This window comes from Apodemus sylvaticus, chromosome 13 (assembly GCF_947179515.1).
Source record: "Apodemus sylvaticus chromosome 13, mApoSyl1.1, whole genome shotgun sequence".
NCBI classification, from domain to species: Eukaryota; Metazoa; Chordata; class Mammalia; order Rodentia; family Muridae; genus Apodemus; species Apodemus sylvaticus.
Window position 1 is genome coordinate 27,064,968 of NC_067484.1, and position 25,506 is coordinate 27,090,473.

Genomic DNA, 25,506 nt, shown 5'->3' on the forward strand with positions numbered 1-25,506 from the left:
TTTCACATTTTTATTGTATCTTCCCTTACCCAAGTAACCTAATTACATTGACCTCTCTTTTTCTTATACTCCAACTCTACTTCCAGACCACTCTTCTGTATTCCTGTCTATAGTCCTAGCTTTGTATCAAATCATGATAGTCTCAGCAGCCCTCATCCATAGCTTCCTTTACTTCTCTTTTCCCATCTATGCACACTGAGGCCCTTTAAATTCTTGATCTAATGTTCCCTTACACACCATGGCCAGGCCATCCTTCCCTAAACATTTCCTTTGCTTTCCTAATACCTTGATTACTACCTTGATAGGTTTATTTACATTTTATCTTACTACACTGCCTCACTGTCCCCTCTACACTATTTCCTCCAAGTTGAATTCTCTGTAACCTTCTCCAGTTCTGCCCCAATTTCGCACATATAAAAAAAACCTTTTCCCAGTATAGGTTCTAGGAGCTGCTCCAGTCTTCTTAGGCTGTTGTTACCCTATCTTCCTCTCCAAGTGTGGTCAACCTTGAGTTCTCTTGACTGCTGGATCCATCTGCACAATGAGCTCTGAAAAGGGCTGTGACCTCTCACCACTGAGACTTTGTGTCCTGCTCTAATCCTGGTTTAGAATTATCCAAGACTGGTGGTAATCCACTTACGGTTTTAGACCTTGTAAGCACCCATCTCTCCCTAAGAACAGATTTTCTTCAATTTTTATTCTTACCTCACGTGCTAAAATCCAGTCTATTTGTTGCAATTAATTTTCCTTTTTATTTATTCTTCTCTTATGTATTTTATCCCAACTTTGGTTTATTCCCCCTCTCTCCCCAAAGTCCTTCCCTCCAATCTACCCTTTCCTCAAGTTCCACTCCTCTTCCCCTCCCCTTAGAAAAGAGCAGACCTTCCAGGGACATTAACAAAATACAGCATAATGAACTATAATAAGATCAAGCACATATTCTCATATCAAGGCTGGGAGAGTCTACCCAGTAGAAGGAAAAGGGTCTCAAATGCAGGCAAAAGAGTAAAAGGCAGTGCCCACTTCCATCGTTAGGAATCTCACAAGAACTCCAAGCTATGCAACACGCAAATTGCAATTAACTTTACTGAGTCCCAACACTCCATCTCCTTTTATGCCTACTACTGTCAACTCTCACTCTGTTATTGGGTAAACCATGGTTTCTGGATTGGATTGAAGGATCTGCAGGCCTAGGAATGTTCTGTCTGTGCACATGGTTTTCATCCCCCAAAGCTCTGTGAATAGGAACAATTGCCTGATAATGACCTTGCAGGGCCAATATGAGCCGAAGCCTTTCTCCACCCTGGGAGTTGCTGACTCCTAGTAGTTGACTACTGGCACTCTTTGGTCATTGGAATGGCTCTAAATTATGATGACCATACCACCTGTCTTGGCCGTTAATAAATATGCAGACTTCCTTCATTGACTTTAAACAATATTCCTTTTAGCTGGAAATCTGCCTTGGAACAAAGAGCACAAACATCTCCAAAGATTTAAACAGCCATATGCATGTTTTTTTTATAAGTGTGGCCAAACTCTAAGCTGTCTTTACTTTTTCTCCCAATTCTTAGTCCTGTGGTACACAATAAGAAACTACATAATTCATTATCAAGTAGAAATGTATGAAAAAGCTGAGCATCACACACTGGACATTACTTAGTGTCCAGTGGAATAATATTTTAATCAAATATTACACCAGAGACACAATTACAATCATTGAAACCAAGCTATTTTTGTTCTATTTTTTAACAGGCTTTACTCTTAGATCATGTCTAGACCCATAGCTGAGTGGAAGGGACACAGAAGAAAATATGTTCTGAGCATATAAAAGTGTTTTTGATTGAGAGTATATTTATTTTTTTATTTTTATTTTTTATTTGATATATTTTTTATTTACATTTCAAATGAGTCCCCCTTTTCTGGTCCCCCACTCCCCGAAAGTCACATAAGCCCCCTTCTCTCCCCCTGTTCTCCCACCCACCCCTTCCCACTTCCCTGTTCTGGTTTTGCCTTATACTGCTACACTGAGTCTTTCAAGTACCAGGGGCCGAGACTATATTTCTTAAAATTGATTAAACCTGAATTTTTGTCTTTTCATATCCCCTCTTTTCATAAGGCAGAGCTCGCTTATGTAGTATAAGATGGCCTACATACTATGTATCCCAGTTTGATTTGAATTGATGGCAATTATTCTGTCTCAGCCTCCCAAGGGCTGGGATTGTAGCCATGTACTTCAGTCTTGTTTTTAAAACATGCACCATAAATGTTCATTTAATATTTGAAGTCTCTGGTGAAATAGCTCTTCAAAGCAAAAATAATAAAAAGGGACATAATTACACATACACACATACACACACACACACATACACATACACACACAGACACTCATGCACACATGCCAAATTTCTGCATCAAAATAATTTTCATCTTCTAACCAGGGTCCATAGCCCACATTATGATATTGTGAACTGTAACAGTTTTTGTTTTGGTAGAAGGAGGGAAAGGAACACTTTGGATCATAAGAAAACAATTTTCTTACATAGCAGATTACCTTAAGGTGGAATATTAGCCCTGAAAAAAGTCACATATTTTCTGACTTGGTCACTGTGGTTAAAACACAGATGAATTATACAAATGCACCTTGTTTTTTGAATCTGACACATATTTACTATTAGGATTTTTTCTGAAATTCACCAGACACAAGTAATTTACTTTACAAGCTGATTGCAGCTTCCCTTCCCTCCTGTCCTCCCTGGTCCTCTTTCTCCCCTGCTCTCCCATCCCATCTTCCCTTACCCACCTCTCTTTCTACTCAGAGAAGGGGAGGCTTCCCACGGATATCAACTCACTTTGGAATATCAAGCTGCAGCAGGACTAGGTGCATCTTCTTCTATTGAGTCTAGATAAGGGAGCCCCAGTAAGGGGAAACAAATCCAAAGAGCAGGCAACAGTCAGAGACAACCCTTGTTCCAGATGTTAGGGGTCTTGCATAAAGACCAAGCTGCACATCTGGTACGTTGTGTAAGGGCTTGGGTCTGTCCCACGCATGCTCTTTGGTTGGTGATTCAGGCTCTGTGAGCCCCTTGAGGTCCAGGTTAGCTGATTTTGTAGATTTTTTTTTGTGGTGTCCTGACTCCTCTGGCTCCTTCAATCCTTCCTCCCCCCTTTTCACAAGATTACCCAAACAATGAATTCAGGAGCCCATCACTCATATAAAAAAGCTGGCACATTGGTGTTTGCCTGCGGCCACACTGCTGTGGAGAAGCAGAGAGGACAGTTAGGGATCACTAGGCAGCTAGCTGGTTTTGATGAATTGTTGGGCACCAAGTTCAACAACAACAACAAGAACAAAATCTCATTTTTTAAAAAACAGAACAATTAAAGCTGGTAGGGATTAAACATGATACCTGAGGTTGTACTCTGGCTTCCATGTCTACATGTGTGCATGGAGACCCACATCTACACATATGTACATATGAGTGCATGCATTTGTGCACATACTATGTTTATATTTCCTAAACTTTCTGAGTCTTAAAATCTTGGTCAATTAGCAATTGTGAGAATCATATTCTTTATGCTGCAATTTAATTGAATATGAGGGTAATATGCAAAGGCCTAGAGCCCCTCCCCCATGCCTTCCAGTTCAATATGGAATGTCTGTGCAGAATAAAATCATCACACTATGATGGAGAATATATGTTAATTATGTGTAAGTTTTTATTTTCTAAAATTGTGTTTCAGATTACAGAATCTTCATCCATTTGCAATGCTTTGGGATGTATAAAGTTGGGCTGCAGAGACGGCTCACCTCAGGAAGTCATAATTACAACTCCAGGGAATCTGATGCCTTCTTCTGGCCTCTGTGGGAATGTGCACCTTTGAAAATTACTAAGTAATTGGTTTTACTTTTCAATTTTTGTTGTATTAAAATATACATATTGAATTTACTATCACAGCCATTTCTCAGTGAGCACTTTCATGGTATTACATTGCCAATGTACAGCCATCGCCACTGCCTGTACCTTTTGATCTTTTATATCCAGGAAGTTATAAGCCTTCTTTCTCTTCTTCATCTAGCCCCTTGAAACCACATCTCAGGTTATGTCTTTGATGATCTATGTCTGTAGAGTCTAACAGCTTTATTTCTTTTTCAGATACTGAACCATTTACTTATTTAATGTCCGCACTGTTCCTCTGCCTTGTAGCAAGTCATTGGTGCCTTTATTCTCTCTTAGAATGAGCCTTTCTCCTTCTCTAATCTAATCTAAATATCTCAGGTTTTACATGCTCTTTCTGTTCTGAGTTTCAAGGCTATGTTGCTTTAGCTGCTCCACCAACACTCCTCACGTTGCTGAATACTCTTACAAGAAACATCACAGTGAATCAACTGTTTTAGAAACATATCAGGATGTAAATGTTGTACAGAAACGGCTGACAGAGGTCTGTGTTCTTTGCTACTGACACTTTTGCACAAGGAAAATACCTGCTATGTCTTCCAAACAGTATTCTGACTTGTTGAAAGGATAAGCCAGAAAAGATTTAATGATTTTTTCAATTGAAGACAAACTAGATTTGTTTGTGTGTGCATGTGTGTATGGTGTGTAGTGGGGTGAAGGGAGGGAAATGCGTGTGCCATGATGTATGTATGACATCTAGCCCACAACTGTGGACTTGGTTCTTTCTTTCCTCATTGCCGTTATTGCCCTGTCCACCCTCTGACTGTTCCACATCCTGTACTTCCTCCCCAATCTCTGACTCCATGTGGATGTCCCTACCCCATACTACCCCCTCAACCTCTAAACTCCCTGGGGCCTCCAGTCTCTTGAGGGTTAGATGCATCTTATCTGAATGAACACAGACCCTGCAGTCCTCTACTGTTTGCGTGTTGGGAGCCTCATATCAGGTGGTGTATGATTCCTGTTTGGTGGTCCAGTGTTTGAGAGGTCTTGGGGGTCCTGATTAAATGAGATGCTGGTCCTCCTACAGGGTTGCCCTTCTCCTCAGCCTCTTCCAGCCTTCTCTAATTCAACAACAGGGGTCAGCTGCTTCGGTCCATTGGTTGGCTGCAAATATCTGCATCTGACTCTTTCAGCTGATTGTTGGGCCTTCTGCAGTGCATTACACCAATCAGAATAGCTAAGAGCAAAACCACAGGTGACAACACATGTTGGAGAGGATGTGGAGAAAGAGGAACTCTCCTCCATTGCAAACTGGAATAACCACTCTGGAAATCATTCTGGAGGTTCCTCAGAAAATTGGAAATAGATCTACCTGAAGATCCAGCTATACCACTTCTGGGAATATGCCCAAAAGATGCCCCACCATGCTACAGGAGCATGTGTTCCACTATGTTCATAGTGGCCTGATACCAATTATTTTAATGTGTAAGTTGCACGAGCAAATGGTCAATTGATGTCCAGACATAAATGGAAGAGCTGAAAAGCTGGTTATCCCCCATATGCAAAGGAGACAGTGCTAATAGGGATCTAAGGGCATCGGTACTTCAGAATAAACAAAGTGATGGCAGCTTCTAAATCAGAAATCTGTTTAGGGTTGGCATTTGTCCTGAAATAGAAGGCAAATGCCTAAAAGAGAAGGGTCACAGGAATAATTATGGAAAATGTTCAAAGGTTTTTTTTTTGTGTCCTGAGTGTTGTAAGCACAGTCACAACAGCACTGAGGTAGTGTGGATCTTTTTGTGTGTCTGTAATTAACACTTCATTTGCTCCTCTGAGGTGGATCCCATTCTAGCGAATAATTATATATTATTTACTTTACTCACACCTGCACAGATGCATCACAGTGATTTCCACAGTGTGCTTTAATTGTTTCTTGTGGCTGCAGATATAAAGGACAATGGACTGTGGAAAATATTCTTGGAGTTAAGCTTAAGATATTTCCAGCTCAAGAATGGATAGAAAGCATGGAAAATATGTAGTGAAGTTGGAGCCCACTGGAAGACAACCGGTGAGTATTGTCTGTCCATTTTTTTATTTTACCGTTATTAAAAATCTCACTTTTTGTGCTAATAACATGACATCTCTTTGCTCTTATGTAGTAAAGATCTTATCTCTGTAGCTTTCTCCAAAAGAAAGTTATCCTGTCCCATTCCTTCTTTAGCGATGTAATTTTATAAAAATTTCATATTTGACATTAAGTAATTATAATTATAAAGTGGTAAGAATGTCTTGATGACAATATGATACATAAATAATAAATGACTATATGACATGTAAGTAATAACAAATCATTGTTTACAAATTATCACAATATACAGTATATAATAACATGTTATTATAATATAAATTAAAGATGTTCATTATCATCAGAACATAAATCCTCAATGACATTATTTGAAATTATATTTTTGCAATGTGATGCTTTGGGTTTTATGATTGATCTGTTTGTCTCCCAAACCTCAAACAAGCAAACAGAGAAACCTATCAGACTGAAATTGTAGGTAGCCTTTGGTCCATTAGGATTTGTTACTAAAAGTGTAAAAAAAATGTATAATTTTCATTAAATATTGATAAAACAATAATCTTGGAAAGACCTCCATGATAACTTAAGTTAGGTATTTCTATAAGTATGAAATTTAAAAAAAGATAATAGCTCAATGTTTAATGAAGAAAATTAAAGATAATCCACTAGGCACGTTTGAGAAAGTTTGAACTTACTCCCTAGCAGATGTTTATCTTCCTGAATGCTGTAAAACTAGAAATTAATAGTACATACTAGTAGGAAAGAACTCTAAATATAGCTGTTTCATGTAAAATAACATTATCTCCTTTTAGTTCTTTTCATACCAAGAACTAAACTACTTGTGTACAGTTTCCACAAATGCTTGTATGTATATTTGTATCTGATCAAACAATATTTGATTGAATATTTTGAATTCAATCAAAGAAGGGTATATTTTGAAAAGTAAAATGACAAGTTAAAATTCCCCATGTAAAGAATAAGTGAAAGAAGTGTGGAGAAATATTGCCAAGGCCACAAGGAGCTGTGACAATCACCCTGCATGAAACATTTATAAGGTACATCAGAGAGAGAATGCCTGCTTTTCAATCAGTGACAGTGTTAACAAAGGAACACACAAGCAAATAAACAACAACAACAACAACAACAACAAGCATCCTGGGAGACTGTTCATTAATGCACACACTAAAAAGATGTTTTTCTTCCTCAGGATGCCTCAGTGTTCTGTGCTGAAAACTGTCTCCTGTTGATCTGTCATCTTGATGCTTTTAGACAAGAATGCATTTTCGTGAGTTTATAAATATTCCTTCGCGTTTTTCTTATAGGATGCACCTTGACAATAGCTGTTTCAGTTTACTATAGACATTTAAGTTTAAGACATTTAAGTTTACTATAGACATACTAAGACATTCCTTCAATAACTTTTGAGATCAGATTCAAATGCCATTAACTTAAAAGTTGCTTCCAGATAATAAACAATAAGGGAGGTGAACATTGCTAGATTATTTTCAGTTAGGGCTTATGTCAGTCCTTACAGAGTTAGGAGATACCTACAGAATTTTCTCTGCCAGTTACAGGTATGCACATGCCAGTTGCCTCTGGTTTGTATGAGTTAATGCCAATTACATGATTCTATAATGCCCATATTCTCTAGCTATTCCAATATTGTAGACACTGCCTATACTAAGAACTATAGCAACTTAACTCAGTAAAATGGTCACCCAGGCTGCAATGTCTCTTCAAAACTGAGTCCATATTAGAGTTGTATTGCTGTAGTTTGGACTCACTTATCACCTTCTTGGAAAGGACTAGCATTCAAAAAGGACCAGAAAACTCAGAGAAAGAAAATAGGCAACCAAATCAATTTTACTTAGTCTTAAATTATTTGAGTTTGTCAGCCATAGCCAGACAGAATGAAACCAACTCAGTAGAATCAGATCAGTGTGATCAAGTAGACACCCTCCTCAAAAGCACATTGAATTTTCCTCATTAAGCACAGATCTGTTGTCTTTGGTTCTTTGATTTTATATTTACAAAAATACTTATCCGATTTGCTTTCATACAGAGAATTTTTTATTTTTTCATTATTTAGTAAAAAATTGTACTTATCATTCTTTTAATAATAGTTTTTAATGTGTTAACTGCTTTATACAAGTCTAATTTGAACATTTTTACTTGTTTGTAGTTTGAAAGTTTTAATAGAGCTTTTAAGTTGTTGAGCATTAATTCTGCATCTATTTAATAGTGGGTGATTAAATCAATGTGATATAAAACAATTTCTAATAGTATCCATAATAATAAAATCGTTAATGCTACCGTAATAATGGCACTTAGTGGTTAATGAGCACACACTGTGCTAGACATTCATTCCTTTCATTACTTTACAGTCTTTCATTCAATCACTCCAGTTAATCTGTGGCAGGTGATTATTACAGTAGAGTGAATTCAGGAATGCCATTGAGTCTTAGTGAGACAAGTAAACATATTTTCCTATGAGAGGAAGAGTTTCAGGTAATTCATATACATGAATTTGAATTTCTATTTTTTGGTTTGCGTGTGTGTGTGTGTGTGTGTGTGTGTGTGTGTGTGTGTATGTCTACAAGAGTATGCAGGTACACATGTCCGTGTGTGGAGACCAGAACAGGACAATAGGCACCTTTGTCTGTTTCTCTCTATTTTATTATCTTGAGACAGGTTTGTCACTGAATGGGAAGCTTACTAGTTTGGCTAGACCGGCTAGCCAGTCAGCCCTTTGGATCAATCTGTTTCAGTGTCCTAAGACTGGGTTGCTGAAAAATGACCACACCTATTTTTTTTTTTTTGGTGGATTTTTGGGATTTAGACATGTGTCCTCATGATTACAGGGAAAGTGCTCTTACACATCAGCCCTTCCCAGACTCATGTAACATTTAAAAACTGAAACCAGAGTCTCATTCTTTAGTTCAGGCTGTTTTCAGATTCATTGTAATACTCTTGTCTCAGCCTCCCAAATATTACTCCAAAGCACAGGCACTGCAGTGTTTTTGAGATGCAACCCAAACTTTTGCCCAATACCATGGACCTACGGGATTTTCATGTTAAGTACCTTCTTTTTTCCTCTTCACTCCACATTTTAAGAAAGTGCATGGCCCTAAGGTTTTCCCCACAAATTCATTCATTTTAAATTCTCATCTATCCCTCTTTTTCAACATTTTGCAATGAGAGTAACTATTATCTTTGAATCTTCTTTGTCTCCCTATTACCAAATACATTTCTGAAGAATGAACATTTTGTTGTGTTAAAACTTTTTTTCTTCTCATATTCAAGGAGCACACAGCAAATACATATCATAAACTAAATAAACTCTGTGTTCCTGACATGGAGTTACATCCCACTGGATACCGTTTGGTATCAATTGCGTGAAGGAGTTTTTTGGAAATTTTTTGATGGATGAAGAATGATACACACAATATGTACTGTATTTGCAGATCATAATAATATAAGCGTAAACGTTCTACCTTCCTCAGTGGTTTGCAACATGACCATATTTAACACTTGTGTAATATGATGCAGAAGGTGCATGATACACATTCCTCAAAATCAGTTGAAATATAGTAAGAAATCATCTATCTAGAATTTTTGTTTTCAAAGAGTAAAAAAATATTCTTTTCACAGGTCACACTTCATCTATTTTTGACAGGAACATTTTCTTTTAGAATTGCAGTCACTGGAATTTTGCTTACTTGTATTTCATCTCTGCAGCCAAGCATGTGTGCACATGGCCAAGAAGCTCAGCGTCCCACATGTTGGTGTCCACCTTCAAATGACGTAACTGGAAATGTCTCCACCAGCTTATCTGGAGTCTGGGTGAGCCCAGGAATCCTTGCACACTCAGAATGCCAACATCCAGAGCCTTGTAGCACACAGGTAATTTCTACTGGTTTTGGTTGTGTTGTGCCATGAGGTGCACTGAGCCTGCTCTTTCCCAGGCCATATGATTAGGAAACTGTTTCACATTTGCTGTAAGCTATACTTTGAAAAAATACTATTTGATAACCAGGTTTTACAGAACTAATTTCTAATCCTGAACTCGAATGGTCACTACAGAAAAAATAAACTGAATGAAAATTAAAGAAAATGCATTACTTAAAGAAAGAAAAATAATTATGAAATATAAATATTTGCTCTACATGAACAGCTGAGGAGCGAGCAAGGAAGCAAACATGTTGGCACAGTGTTTTCTGAGCTGTTTAGACTTTGATGGGAAAGTTGTCCTATGTTAACCTTCATGGATCCCACTCTACGGATGACTTCTTGGCTTCCTTACACTGTTTTCTTTTACAGCTCCAATAGCTGTGTATGCCACTCTATATAGGTCTTTGAATTCTGACATTGGAGCATGTGAGTTTTATCTAAAATCTGAACTGTCCTTTGGAGCATCTCCACTACCTTTGGAAGTCAGACTAGGCTTTGGTTCCTGAGTCCATGTTCAATCGGCTGAATAGCTTTTAATTCATAATTCTGCCTCTAAGTATTCATCTCTGATCGAGAGGACCTTTCCTACAACTGACCAACATCGTGTGGCAGTTGGGCTGGTTCCCCAGCTCCTGAAATCTCTTCTCCTCTACATAATCTTGCTATTTGAATCAGAACATTATTTTGAGCTGAGTTTCTTGATTGTGGATAAAATGTCAACCAGTTAAAGTATGTCAGGGAAATATGAAATAATGAATACAATTCAATAAATATATTTTCTTTGTACCAGTTAAGTATTGAGTGCCAATCATAGAATCGGAAGAATTCTTGGTAACTTCTAGTCTTCTGGATTTTAATCTTTACTGCACAGTTGAATCTCCTGTGGTTATGTCAGACATATGAATAGATGGTGGTAAGCTTACATTAATGATGTCTAAACTCTAGATTGGAGCTCATGCAAAAATAATGTGGATCTGATGTGCAGGAAGTAATGACAACGGCTTACCTATGACCCTCGTGGACCTTTAAGGCCAAAGGAAATGAGGAGATTTTTAAGGAACTCATCATTTTTGCTAGAGTAGCCAGAACATAAGAAAAATTTCGCTGTTTATTAGCTGTAGTATATTCCACTAAAGGAATCCCTTTAAATCTTCCTAAGGCAGTGTTGTAGAGCTATACAAGATGCACAGCTTCATGGTCATTTGCTGTTCCCAAGACGATTTTTTAAGCTATATAGTAATTTCTTTATTTTAAGGTTTTCTTTTTTATTAGATATTTTCTTTATTTATATTTGAAATGTTATCCGCTTTCCTTGTTTCCCCCCCTGAAAACCCCCTATCCTATCCCCCTTCCCCTGCTCACCAACCCACCTGCTCTAGCTTCCCTGCCCTGGCATTCCCCTACACTGGGGCATCGAGCCTTCATAGGACCAAGGGCCTCTCCTCTCATTGATGCAGCTGGAGCCATGGGTCCCTCCATGTGTACTCTTTGGTTGGTGGTTTAGTTCCTGGGAGCTCTGGAGGTACTGGCTGGTTCATATTGTTATTCCTCCCATGGTACTGTAAACCCCTTCAGCTCCTTGGGTCCTTTCTCTAGCTCCTCCACTGGGGACCCTGTGCTCAGTACAATGGTTGGCTCAGAGCATCTACCTCTGTTTTTGTCAGGCACTGGCAGAGCCTCTCAGGAGACAGCTGTATCAGGCTCCTGTCAGCAAGCACTTGGCATCCACAATAGTGTCTGGGCTTGGTGACTGTATATGGGATGGATCCCCATGTGGGGCAGTCTCTGGATGGCCTTTCTTAAGACTTTTAAACCTTTGGTAATGCTGCTTTTGTCAGGCTTACCTTGATTGCCTGTCTAGGTTGCCTGTCCTTAGCTTTTATCTCACTCCAGCTGTTTTAGTGCTACTCCCTTTTTTTTCATGAAACATCATAGTTTACACCCTGGATTTCTCCCATCTCTATGGAAACTCTAAGCTTTGGATTCTATTCCTTAAGGGCTTTGTTCTATTCCAAGTGCTAAGAAATAATGTTTGATCTCCAGACTCAAATTCCCAATCCTAAATTGTACTGCTTTAAGAACTGGTGATTTTATACATGTTATTTCTACTATTCATAACAAGATATTTGTAGTCTGATATTTCAAGACAAGGACATTTGAATATCAAGGAAAGCTGGAGGAGTTTAAAGATTTCATATCTCTGAAATATAAATACATCTAATGAAATAGATTTTATTTTATACTATGCAATATGGTTTATAAAAAGTGGTAATAACAAATAACTTGCAAAACCATCTTAGAATCAATAACATAGCTTGCTTTTGTTAAGACTTGCAGCTACAAGTTATTTTTTCCACTAGCTCAGGGGTGAAAAAAAAAATGGGCTGAAAGAAGTCCAGCAATTTGGCTAACCCTATGCAGATTCCAGAACCGGACTTCACACTTCATAGATCATGTTTAATATTATTAACAAAGTAGGCATATTATACAGTTTATGATAAGGACAGAGTAAATGTGCAGGTATCTGGCTTACCTCATTAAAATGTCACCAAACTACAAAAATCTTTAATATATTTTGAGAATTTCATATGTTCATATCATTTTCACATCTTTTTCTAATGTGCACATATGTGAAGGAACTCCAACTCCTTCTCGTGTGCACAGACGCATGCGCACACACACACACGCACACACACACATGCACGCATCACTTTCTCCCATATACATAGATATATATTTATATACTTATCTCTCATATATATGTATCAATAAATTGACTATATCTGTCTATAATCTATATCTTCATTCTATCTCTATATTATCTATCTATATATCTGTCTATCTAAATCTCTCTCCCTCCCCATCTCTTTCTCTCTCTGTGTGTATATGTATATACATATACACTTTAGACACTGGACTTTGAGAAATCCAATTAGAAATACTCAAAAATCCTCCTTCCTGAGGACTGGCTCTCATAGTATTGGAAAGTGCTATACAAGCTTCCAAGAGAGAAAAGCAAACAATTACCCAGTTGTAAAGCCGACAAAACACAATGACTGTTGGAGAACAATCTCTCCAGTGTTGCAATAGAGCTTTTATTATCTTCAGTATAACCAACATTTGTCTAATTGGACTTGAGACCCACTCAGTTAGAGGCCATTAATGCCTATTCCTATAAGCATGGTCAGTTACTCATGGCTTGGGAGGCCATAGACCATGGAACATACTACCATAAATACAAACTTTTGAGGCGATTATTTTCATTGTGTAGCTCCAGATGTTAAACCTGGTAGAAAAATAATGACCATGTTCTGGTCTTACTAGTACCTAGATGATCACCTGCATATTGAAGAATAGAAAATTATAAAGTATATCAAAACTAATTATTATTATAATTTAATATATCATCTAACAATCAGCATTCCTTAAAGAATTAGGATTCCTAAAAGCAATCTTTAAGCCCATATACAGTATCATTCCTTTGCTAATGAAATAATCATTGACCACTGTTTAGGTATTAATGCAAAAGTAAGTGCCAGCAGAAACTACATCATGTAGAAGGTTTACTATTTGGCATTATGTGTAGTGGATGGAGGATAGAAAAAGGTATTCTCAATAATAGGTGAAGGACAAACATGACATTCTCATCTGATAAACTGGCCTATGCCAATGTTCTAACTTATAAGTAAGCATAGTACAGAACAGGGCTCAACTAATCCAAAGTCAGTGCTCAATTCAAAGCAAAGAGGAAGGAGACTAGTACTGAGGGATATCATCAGAGATGAAGATAGTGTGGAAAATACTGGAATAGAGCAGAATGAGTTAAGAGGGCTTAGCAATGTAGCGATACTTCAGGGTTAACCCCCTCATTCTAGTGAGTGTAGATTAATAGATGGCCTGGATAAATTTGATGGGAACAGAGAAGCTAGTCAGCATTCACTGGAAATATATTATTATATATAAATTGGAGGCATATATGAAATATCAAAGACTGATATCTGTGTTCACTTGAAGGCTGGAGGATAGGCCTAGCCTAGAGATAACCTTGAGAGTCATTCAGTTATGAGTGATAAAAATAAAAATATTGAAACTGATTAGAGGATGCAGAAGTGCCCCATATTTCCCATAATTTGACTTGGAATGAAAATTTTTCATGAAACATCACCTCCTTCATTTTCTACTGCACACGGTGACTGCTTTCACACAGTGGCTCATTGAAATAATTGTGATAGAAACTGAAAACAACTATGGAAAAAAGAGAAAGTTGCTGACTCCAAAGCAAGACTGGAGGAGATAAAGTGTGAGACCATTACCAATGAAGGCTGAGCATAAATGGTGAGCCTTCAAAAGAAAAAGTGAAGGTTCGGGGGATTGGGAAGGAACCAAAGAGACCGGAATACCACAGAAGCAAAAGAAATCGATGGCTCCAAAAAAGAAGTAATAGTCCCTGGTGGCAATTGTTGCCAAAGGCTTAAGTCAGACGTGGGCTTTGCACGTCAGGAAGATCTGTGTGTGAGTGTAATGGATGACATTTTCGGTGGTGCGATGGGAACTGATACCACATTGCACTGTGTTGAAGAATGTGTAAATGCAGACACTGAATGTAGAAAATACAAGAAAACGTTTTTCAGAGAAAGGGAAAAACAGATAAGGGAATTTGGCATCAAAAGGAATTTGTGTATGTGTAAAATGGGACAGATTGGAAGTGAGGTAAATGCTAAGTATTTTATCCGTGAGGAAGGGGAGGGTAATCAAGCCAGAAAGTGGCTGGAAAGGCTAGAGATCCTGGTATACAAAGGGCAGGTTAGGAGGTATTGATATTTAGGGAATACCTAATTCATTTAAGTACAAAATGTATGTAGAGTTTCTATATATCTTCCCTTCAGTTTAGTTGTTTGCCTAATTCTGCCATAAAATACAAAGTCTGTTTCTTAAAAGAAAATATCATTAGAAAAGAGATATTAAGAGGTTTGACTTTTCTAGCATAGGGAAAGAATGAATTACTTCCAACCTCAATATAACCAGGATTTTTATGTCTAAAGTTCAGATACTTAGTGATTCAAAAAATGTTATAAGTTATAAGAAATAGAAAAGAGATGACATATAAGCAGTTTGCTTTATCAATGATATTCTAATTTATACTTTTCATAGGTGGCTGGAAATAGCTGTGGTGACTGGTCTTTGTAGAAAGTCTTCCTGGCTTGCCTCTTAGTCTCTGTGCTAACAACAGTCATTGGAGTACTCATACTAAGCTTAGTGAATAGAAACAATTCCTCCATTGTTATCCAGTTATCAAACACTGAAGCCTCTACAGTTACACCTCAAACAGCCTCTACTACTTCTCAAACAACAGTGATCACTTCCATAGGGTTGACAACTACAACATCCCCTGAAACTGCACCCACAACAGTCACCATAACTTCTAGTGAACCAGCAGGGACATCCACTGCAGCATCTTCCGGAGCTAGTGCCACAACCACAGTCATGACTTCAACTCAACCTGTGACCACAACAACTCCATCCACCACAATTCCGTCTGTACCCACAAGCACAGCCACCTCAACATAGCTCACAACCTCTTCTGAATCCACTGAAACATCAGACACAACCATCTATTCAGCTCATCCTGAGACTACATCAGCTTCAGCATCAAGTGAAACCATGCCCACCGCCAGTGCTACAGAAATTCTAAATCCAGTCTAACCTATCAAAGAAGTGGTTATGACCATTGCTGCAAGTTGGGTCTCCAGCTGGATCTTGTAAGTCACAATTGCAAAAGCTGCTTGAACCAAGATGCCACCATGTTAACAAACTCTCTAACAGTGGAAGTGTTAATAGCCCCAGATGCTACTACTATTGAAAATGAGCTGGCAGCCAACGCAATCATATGCTCCTTATCGTTTTAATGGAACCTTTGTTCATCTAAATTGACAACCACTGCTACTGGCATTTAACCTACAACTATAATTTCTGCTTTGCCTACAATTACTTTTAAGTACTCTTTATTCTCCTTACATAAGTTATAATCTCCTTTTGGTCATGGGAACCAGGCACAAACACCACTTTTGACAGACTCACTGTCAATCATAAAAATAATTTATTGTACATCAAGGACACTTTTAGTTATCATTCCTGTCAATCATCTCGTAGTTACTTGCACACTGACTTTTCGCCAAACTTAAATGGCAGTTACCTCTTCCATATTAGCTGAGTTTAATATGTATCACTGACATGTCTCAGGCATGTCCACAACAAGGATGCAAATTGATGAATAGTAATTTAGAACACTGTTAATGCAATAGTCATCCCGATTTTCACAAATCCAACCCAGACTTTCTTAAAGTATCAAAATTTTTAATATGACTGAGCTTTTGAGTTATAAGAATCTGAACTTGGTTCTGTAGCTTCATTAGCATAATTCTGTACAGGCAAGTGATCCAGGTGGCTCACTTAGGTAGAAGGTCATTAAGAAGTTTCATCTAAAATCTAGCAAAACTAGGCATTCAAATTTTAGTAGGTTTTGCTTAAGCTCATAACACTACATTTCTCAGTGCATAAATTATTCATTAGACATAGAAATTTTATACAGAGTTTTGTACAAATTTATTTATAACAATGGAAAAATTTAAATAATTGTTTCCTTTATGTTGAATTTTGTTGTTTCTTTATCCTTCTCTATATTGTAAATATCTTCTAATCTCTCATTGTATACCCTGAAGACTCATGTTATAGGCTGTTGATCTCTGAAAAGGATTTTGATTGGGGAAGACAAAAGTAATTATTAAACAACTCTTGTATACTAGGCATTATTATAAAGCTTTTCAGGTATATTTGGTTCAATTCCTATTTTTTTCCATTGTTCTTTTACCATGGGGCAAATCTGCAATTCAACATTTTCTCTATTCCCTTTCCTGTTTTAGTAACAGCTGAACTAGATAAAAGTTTCTCAGCTTTAATAGCTTTAATTAATAACATTTAGTAATTTTTAATCTCCAAAGTGGTTGTCGATCCAAAGACGTTGTACATTTGTTTAAGAAATTCATATCTAGCTCTACTGTACACCTTTGTGAAGTGGAAGGACCTTTCAAGGTATGACTATGAGTAATAATTAAAGTGTATGTGAATGGCACCTCAAACATTCATCAGTTCTTTGTGTTGAGAAATATTCAAATCTCTATTTGCTATTTTGAAAGACATAATTAATTAGTTTGATTAACTCAAAATTATTCATTGTATAGTCTCCATTTCTATCATTTATCTATTCCCTCTTACCTCCCAGCCTCTGGGAATAACCACTCTACTCTCTACATTTAGGAAATCAATTTCTTAGAACTAACACATGAGAAAATATGATTTTTGTCCTTTTATGCTTGATTCATTTTACTTAATTTAACAATTTCCAATTCTAAAAATTATGCTTCATATGACAGAATTTTATTTTATATATGGTTAAATATATTCACTAAATACAGATTTCACATTTTCTCCATCCATCCATCCATCCATCCATCCATCTACCCACCCACCCATCCACCTATCCATCCATCTGTCCACATCCATCCATCCATCAATCCACCCACTGATGCACAGGTAATTTGTTCTCATTTCTTGTCTGTTGTGAATAGTGCTGTGGTTAAAATGAACATGCAGATGACTCCTCAATCAGCTTTGTGTCTGCTTGATAACTACTCAGTGATGAGACTGTTGGATCGTTGTTGTTATTACAGATTTTAATTTACATTTCCAATAATTTTGTCAGAAAATTTCCCCCCTTTTTTCTCTTCTCCATCATTTGTGTGTGTGTGTGTGCGTGTGTGTGTGTGTGTGTGTGTGTGTGTGTGTGTGTAATAGATACTCTAACTCATTGTGGTACAGGAATACAGTTTCAGACATTGTAATTTACATGATACTAGGAGATGCAGTACATGTCAAAGAGTTGAAAATGAGCAAGTGGTGGATGTGAAGACCTGAGCACCATCCCTCAAACTTTTTCTATTGTAATCCCATTCATTGCCTTTTCATGCTGAATAATTGCTGTGGGCAGCTGCCAGATGCAGTGTAACGTGTCCGGCAGCTTTTATGCCTCCTACTCATTAGGAATTGGCAGCACCTACCTCCTGTTATGATGGCCCAAAATACTTCATGTCATTGCTAGAACTGAATTAAGAGGGTTGATAATACAGAGATATAAATCTTGTCCTAAACACATAAATATGGGTTTTAATAATAATGACGGTCACCAACCAAAGTGAAAACAAAATAAAACCTTGACACCTAATCCATCTGCCTTTGTGGATCTAAATAAAACATTAAAAACTCTCTCTCTCTCTCTCTCTCTCTCTCTCTCTCTTTCTCTCTCTCTCTCTCTCTCTGTGTGTGTGTGTGTGTATATATGTATATATGTACATGTGTGCATGTGATATATGTGCATGTGATGTGTTTGTGTTTGTATGTGTGATGTGTGATGTGTGTGTGTGTGTGTGTGTGTGTGTGTGCCAGAGCACATACATGGAAGTTGGAGAACAGCTTTGTGGTGTGGGTTCTAGACCATGATCACATGGTCTAGTGGGTTCAGGGAATCAGTCTCAGGTTTTCAGGCTTGCAGAGTGAGCATGCCTTACCTGATAAACTATCCTGCAGACCCTAAAACAGAAGAGTTCACAGGAATACTGAATTGGACAAGCTGACCTGGCTGGGGCTGGGGAGGTCTGTTCCAATGCTCTGTTTGCTGGGTTGGCTTCTCTTTCTTTAAAAAAAATGGTTTTCCACTGACTCCTAATAATATGATTATTATTGTAAGAACAAGTTTCATTCCCATCATTCAAAGCACTGTGTTCCTCAAAATCTTAGGAGCTAAACTTAACTGAGAATCAAAAGGATTGGAGTTGCAGAGCTCTGACACATCTCGCAGTCTCACGTCAGGGATCCACCACAATGGGTGACGTGTGACATAAGCTAACACTAGTACGACAGGCACTCTTCAGGACTGGACACCCAGCTTGGTTGTGCCAGGTGCATGGAACTTGCATGGAGTCACTGCTGAGGATGACATCCTCATTACCTTTGATATTTAGTATGTGCTGACTTCATAAAAGAAGTTGCAAGTGGTTGCCTATCTCACCATTACTGTCACTTTCTGTCTTTAGTCAGGACATTGACAAATTAAGAGCAAATCCGCCAGTTATTGTGTAGAATGGCTCTAATTTTCTTTTATTCTCTCGTCCTAAATCTTGTTATTATGAGCTTCGAGAAGAGAGCCAGAGGGGCAAGGAATCATCTTACTATGTCACACTGGAGATCCATTCGGCTCCACCCAAAGTCACTGGTTTTACTGAACTCAATCATTTGCTTAAGGTCTTACTTGCCAGATTCCAAACTACAAAGTGCTCTTAGCTTTCTTTTTTCTGTATTACTTGGCATCCAGTGACTGAGGACAGCTCAGCCTTAGTGACATCGTGTTTAATAGCATCTTCGCCCTCTTCTAATCAGGCATCAGCAGTGTCCATATTGTAATCACTGAAACCCCTTCAAACATGGTAAATGTTGTCAGATGGATTGAAAAGTTTGATAAGCGCAATAAATTACACCCTTAATTTGGACAATAATTTAAATGAATAGTATTTTATCCTTTTATGGGGAGAGACAAAACAATTCTGTAATCTAAAGGAATTCTTTTTATTGGAAATTCATATGATACATTGTGATAACAGCTTCCCCTTCTGCGTACTCCCAAGACCCCGCCCACATGCCCCACCATCAAACTTCACTTATTTCTCTGTCTCTTTAGAAAATAAATAGGCAAGGTGGGGCAGCAGTGGCAACAGCAGCAGCGGCTCATCCAGAGGAAGGGCCATCAGCAGTGGAACCAAGGTGACAGGGTCCAGGCAGGCCCTGTGCCCACTACCACTGACCATCGCTGGCCAGCCGGGCTGCAAGCAGCAGCGGATTTACAGCGCCTTTTACTGCACAGAAGCCACTTCAGAACTCTGCCTCCCGCCAGTCAGTTACGAGAGTCTCACCTCCATCTTGGTTCTCCGATGCCAGAGAGCTCAGACAGACTGAGGTATGCAAACATAACCCGAGGCCAACATCGTGGGGGTCTAAGTCTGATGGGCGTTGGCCTGCACCCAGGCCCTGGGCTGTTCGGGGAGCCATCGGTGTGCCAACCTGGCCAGGAGGTTGTTTGCCCACCCAGCGCGCACTGCCATTTTGGCTACGGGACACTAGAGAGTTCTAGCAGCCAAAGCCAGCTAACAGTCATAGCCTGAGGCTAACATAGCAGGGGTCTAAGACTGACAGGTCCTGGACTGCCTGCCCTCAGGCCCTGGGCTGCTCGGTGGGCCATCTATGCGTCAACCCGGCCAGGAGGTTGTTAGCCTAGAAGACTCTCCTGACACTTTCAGGAAGCCCACCACCATCCTGACCACCTGACAGACCCAATTAACACTCATAGCCCAAGGGGAACTGTGCTCAGTCCTTGGCCTGCCAGGCTTTTGCCTAGACTCAGGGCCTGAGCTAGCCTTGTGTGCAGCAACCCGGTTGGGAGATCGGCTGCCCAGCAGAGTGACCAGCACTCGGAAAAGGTTCCGCAGGATACACCATCAGCACTCCCTGAAGGAGCAAACAGGAACCATCTGGTTCACAGACACAGTCTGGGGCAAGGCACACTAGGGCTGCAAGAGCACCCAAGAGGAGGACAGCACATCAGCAATCTGCGACAGGGGAAACCCAGCCATCCAGTGTTGCAGAAATAGCCCTAGAGCCTCACAGGAGGCTCAAACACCAGCCAGAGACAAGACCAACTAACACCAGAGAACAAGATGGCAAAGGGCACACGCAGGAACGCTACTAACAGAAATCTAGGCAATATGGCAGCGTCTGAACGAAACTCTCCGACATCTGCGAGTCCTGGTTATGCCAACACACCAGAAAAACAAGATTTGGATTTAAAATCACTGGTCATGATGCTGCTAGAAGAACACAAAAAGGACATAAATGAATCTCTTAAAGAAATACAGGGGAACATGAGTAAGCTAGAAACCCATATAATGGAAACACAAAAATCACTTAAAAAAATTCAGGAGAATAAGGCTCAAGAGATAGAAGCCAATAAAGAAGAAACGCAAAAAAAACAAAACAAAAACAAAAACAAAACAAACAAACAAACAAAAACCTTAAAGTAATGCAGGAGAACTTGAGTCAACAGGCAGAAGTCATGAAAGAGGAAACACAAAAATCTCTTAAAGAATTAAAGGAAAACAAAAACAAACAAATGATAGAACTGAGCAAAACCATCCCGGATCTAAAAACAGAAGTAGAAACAACTAAGAAATCACAAAGGGAGACAATTTTGGAGATAGAAAACCTTGAGAAGAAATCAGGGGCCATGGATGCTAATATCAACAACAGAATACAAGAGATGGAAGAAAGAATCTCAGATGCTGAAGATACCATAGAAACCATTGACTCAACAGTCAAAGAAAATGCAAAATGCAAAAAGCTTGTATCCCAGAACATCCAGGAAATCCAAGACACAATGAGAAGACCAAACCTAAGGATTATAGGTATAGATGAGAGTGAAGATTTACAACTGAAAGGGCCAGCAAATATCTTCAACAAAATTATGGAAGAAAACTTTCCCAACTTAAAGAGAGAGATGCCTATGAATATACAAGAAGCCTACAGAACTCCAAACAGACTGGATCTGAGCAGAAATACCTCTCGCCACATAATAATTAAAACCCCAAATGCACTAAGCAAAGAAAGAATATTAAAGGCAGTAAGAGAAAAAGGCCAAGTAACATATAAAGGAAGACCTATCAGAATCACACCAGACTTCTCACCAGAGACCATGAAAGCTAGAAGATCCTGGGCAGATCTCATGCAGACTCTAAGAGAACACAAATGTCAGCCAAGACTACTATACCCAGCAAAACTCTCAATCACCATAGATGGAGAAACCAAGATATTCCATGATAAAACCAAGTTTACACAATATCTTTCCACAAACCCAGCTCTGCAAAGAATAATAGGAGGAAAACTCCAATACAAGGAAGGAAACTACACCCTGGAAAAAGCAAGATAGTTACTTTCTTTCATCAAACCCAAAAGAAGATAACCACTCAGATATAAAATTAACATCAAAAATGACAGGAAGTAATAATCACTATTCCTTAGTATCTCTTAACATCAATGGACTCAAATCCCCAATAAAAAGACATAGACTAACAGACTGGATAAGGAAACAGGACCCTACAATTTGCTGCATACAGGAGACACACCTCAGTGTCAAAGACAAAAACTACCTTAGAGTAAAAGGCTAGAAGACAATTTTACAAGCAAATGGTCTCTGAAAACAAGCTGGAGTAGCCATTCTAATATCAGATAAAATTGACTTTCAACCTAAAGTCATCAAAGGAGACACAGAAGGACACTTCTTGCTGGTCAAAGGAAAAATCCACCAAGAAGAACTGTAAATTTTGAACATCTATGTGCCAAATGCAAGGGCACCCTCATTCGTAAAAGAAACTTTACTAAAGCTCAAAGCACACATTGCACCTAACACAATAATTGTTGTTGACTTCAACACTCCACTCTCCACAATGGACCGATCAGGAAAACAGAAACTAAACAGGGACACAGTAAAACTAATTGAAGCTTTGGACCAATTGGATTTGACCGATATTTATAGAACATCTCACCCTAAAGCAAAAGAATATACCTTTTTCTCAGCACCTCATAGTACCTTCTCCAAAATTGACCATATAATTGGTCACAAGACAGACCTCAACAAATATAAGAAGATCAAACTAATCCCATGCCTCCTATCAGATCACTATGGAGTAAGAGTGGTCTTCAATAGCAACAAAAACAACAGAAAGCCCACATACACATGGAGGCTGAACAATACTCTGCTTAATGACAACTTGGTCAAAGAAGAAATAAAGAAAGAAATCAGAGACTTTTTAGAATGTAATGAAAATGAAGGCACAGCATACCCAAATTTTTGGGACACATTGAAAGCAGTGCTAAGAGGAAAACTCATAGCCCTGAGTGCCTCCAAAAAGAAAATGGAGAGAGCATACACTAGCAGCTTAATGACATACCTGAAAGCGCAGGAACAAAGAGAAGCCAGTTCACCCAGGAGGAGTAGAAGACAGGAAATCATCAAACTCAGGGCTGAAATAAATCAAGTGGAAACAAAGAGAACCATACAAAGAATCAACAAAACCAGGAAATGGATCTTTGAGAAAATCAACAAGATAGATAAACCCTTAGCCAGACTGACCAAAGGGCACAGAGAAAGTATCCAAATTAACAAAATTAGAAATGAAAAGGGGGGATATAACAACAGACACTGAGGAAATCTAAAAAATCATCAGATCCTACTACCAAAGCCTATACTCAACACAACTGGAGAATCTGGAGGAAATGGACAATTTCCTATACAGATACCAAATACCAAAATTAAATCAGGACCAAATAGATCATCTAAACAGTCCCATAACTCCTAAAGAAATAAAAGGGTTCATAGAATGTCTTCCAACCAAAAAAATCACAGGACCAGATGGTTTCAGAGCAGAATTCTATCAGACCTTCAAAGAAGACCTAACACCAATACTCTTCAAGCTATTCCACAAAATAGAAACATAAGGAATACTACCCAGTTCCTTCTACGAAGCCACAATTACGCTGATACCAAAACCACACAAAGATCTAACAAAGAAAGAGAACTTCAGACCAATTTCCCTTATGAATATTGATGCAAAAATACTCAATATAATTCTTGTCAACTGAATCCAAGAACACATAAAAAACGATCATCCACCATGATCAAGTTGGCTTTATCCCAGAGATGCAGGGTTGGTTCAATATATGGAAATCCATCAATGCACTCCACTACATAAACAAACTCAAAGAAAAAAAACCATATGGTCATTTCATTGGATGCTGAAAAAGCATTTGTCAAATTTCAGCATCCTTTCATGATTAAAGTCTTGGAAAGAACAGGAATTCAAGGCCCATAACTAAACATAGTAAAAGCAATATACAGCAAACCAGTAACCAGCATCAAACTAAATGTAGAGGAACTTGAAACAATCCCACTAAAGTCAGGGACTAGACAGGGCTGCCCCCTTTCTCCTTATCTTTTCAATATTGTACTTGAGGTACTAGCTCGGGCAATTAGACAACATAAGGAGGTCAAAGGGATACAAATTGGAAAGGAAGAAGTCAAACTATCATTATTTGCAGATGATAATGACCCAAAAAACTCCACTAGAGAACACCTACAGCTGATAACAACTTCAGTAAAGTGGCAGGTTATAAAGTCAACTCAAGCAAATCACTAGCCTTCCTATACTCAAAGGACAAGCAGGCTGAGAAAGAAATTAGTGAAATGACACCCTTGACAATAGCCACAAACAGTATAAAGTACTTTGGGGTGACTCTTACCAAACATGTGAAAGATCTATATGACAAGAACTTCAAGACTCTGAGGAAGGAAATGTAAGAAGACCTCAAAAAATGGAAAAACCTTCCATGCTCATGGATCAGCAGGATTAATATAGTTAAAATGGCCATTTTGCCAAAAGCAATATACAGATTCAATGCAATACCCATCAAAATCCCAACTCAATTCTTCATAGAGTTAGAAATAGCAATTCTCAAATTTATCTGGAATAACAAAAAACCCAGGATCGCTAAAACTATTGTCAACAACAAAAGAAATTCTGGGAGAATCAGTATGTTTAACCTCAAGCAATACTACCGAGCAATAGTGTTAAAAACTGCATGGTATTGGTACAGTGACTGACAGGCAGGCGGATCAATGGAACATGATTGAAGATCCAGAAATGAACCCACACACCTATGGGCACTTGATCCTCGACAAAGGTTCTGAAAATATCTAATGGAAAAAAGATAGCTTTTTCCACAAATGATGCTGGTTCACCTGGAGGTCAGAATGCAGAAGAATTCGAATTGATCCATCCTTGTCTCCTTGTACTAAGCTCAACTCCAAATGGATCAAGGACCTACACATAAAGCTAGACATTCTGAAGCTAATAGATAAGAAATTGGGGAAGACCCTTGAGGACATCGGTACAGGGGGATAGTTTCTGAACTGATTACCAATAGCGTATGCTCTAAGATCAAGAATTGACAAATGGGGTCTCGTAAAATTACAAAGTTTCTGTAAGGCAAAGGACACCATCAAAAGGACAAATCGGCAACCAACAAATTGGGAAAAGATCTTCCCCAACCCTACATTAGATAGAGGGCTAATATCCAATATATACAAAGAACTCAAGAAGCTAGACCCCAAGAAATCCAAATAACCCCATTAAAAATGGAACAGGGGGAGGGAAGAGGGCTTTTGGGACCTGTGGGGAGTGGGGACCCAGAAAAGGGGAAATCATTTGAAATGTAAATAAAAAATATATCATTAAAAAATGGGGTACATAGTTAAACAAAGAATTTTCACCTGAAGAACTTCAGATGTATGAGAAGAATCTTTAAAAAATGCTCAACTTCATTAGTCATCAGGGAAATGCAGATCAAAACAACCCTGAG

The 25,506-nt window shown here is 38.5% G+C and overlaps 1 protein-coding gene and 1 pseudogene across 1 annotated transcript in view; both read left to right on the forward strand.

Moving 5' to 3' along the window:
* The window catches only part of C13H18orf54 (chromosome 13 C18orf54 homolog), a 624,273-nt gene that overhangs the window by 204,865 nt on the left and 393,902 nt on the right, over positions 1-25,506 (forward strand). The gene's annotated exons all lie outside the window — the stretch shown is intronic.
* Positions 5,908-15,636, forward strand: LOC127664187 (dynactin-associated protein-like; annotated as a pseudogene).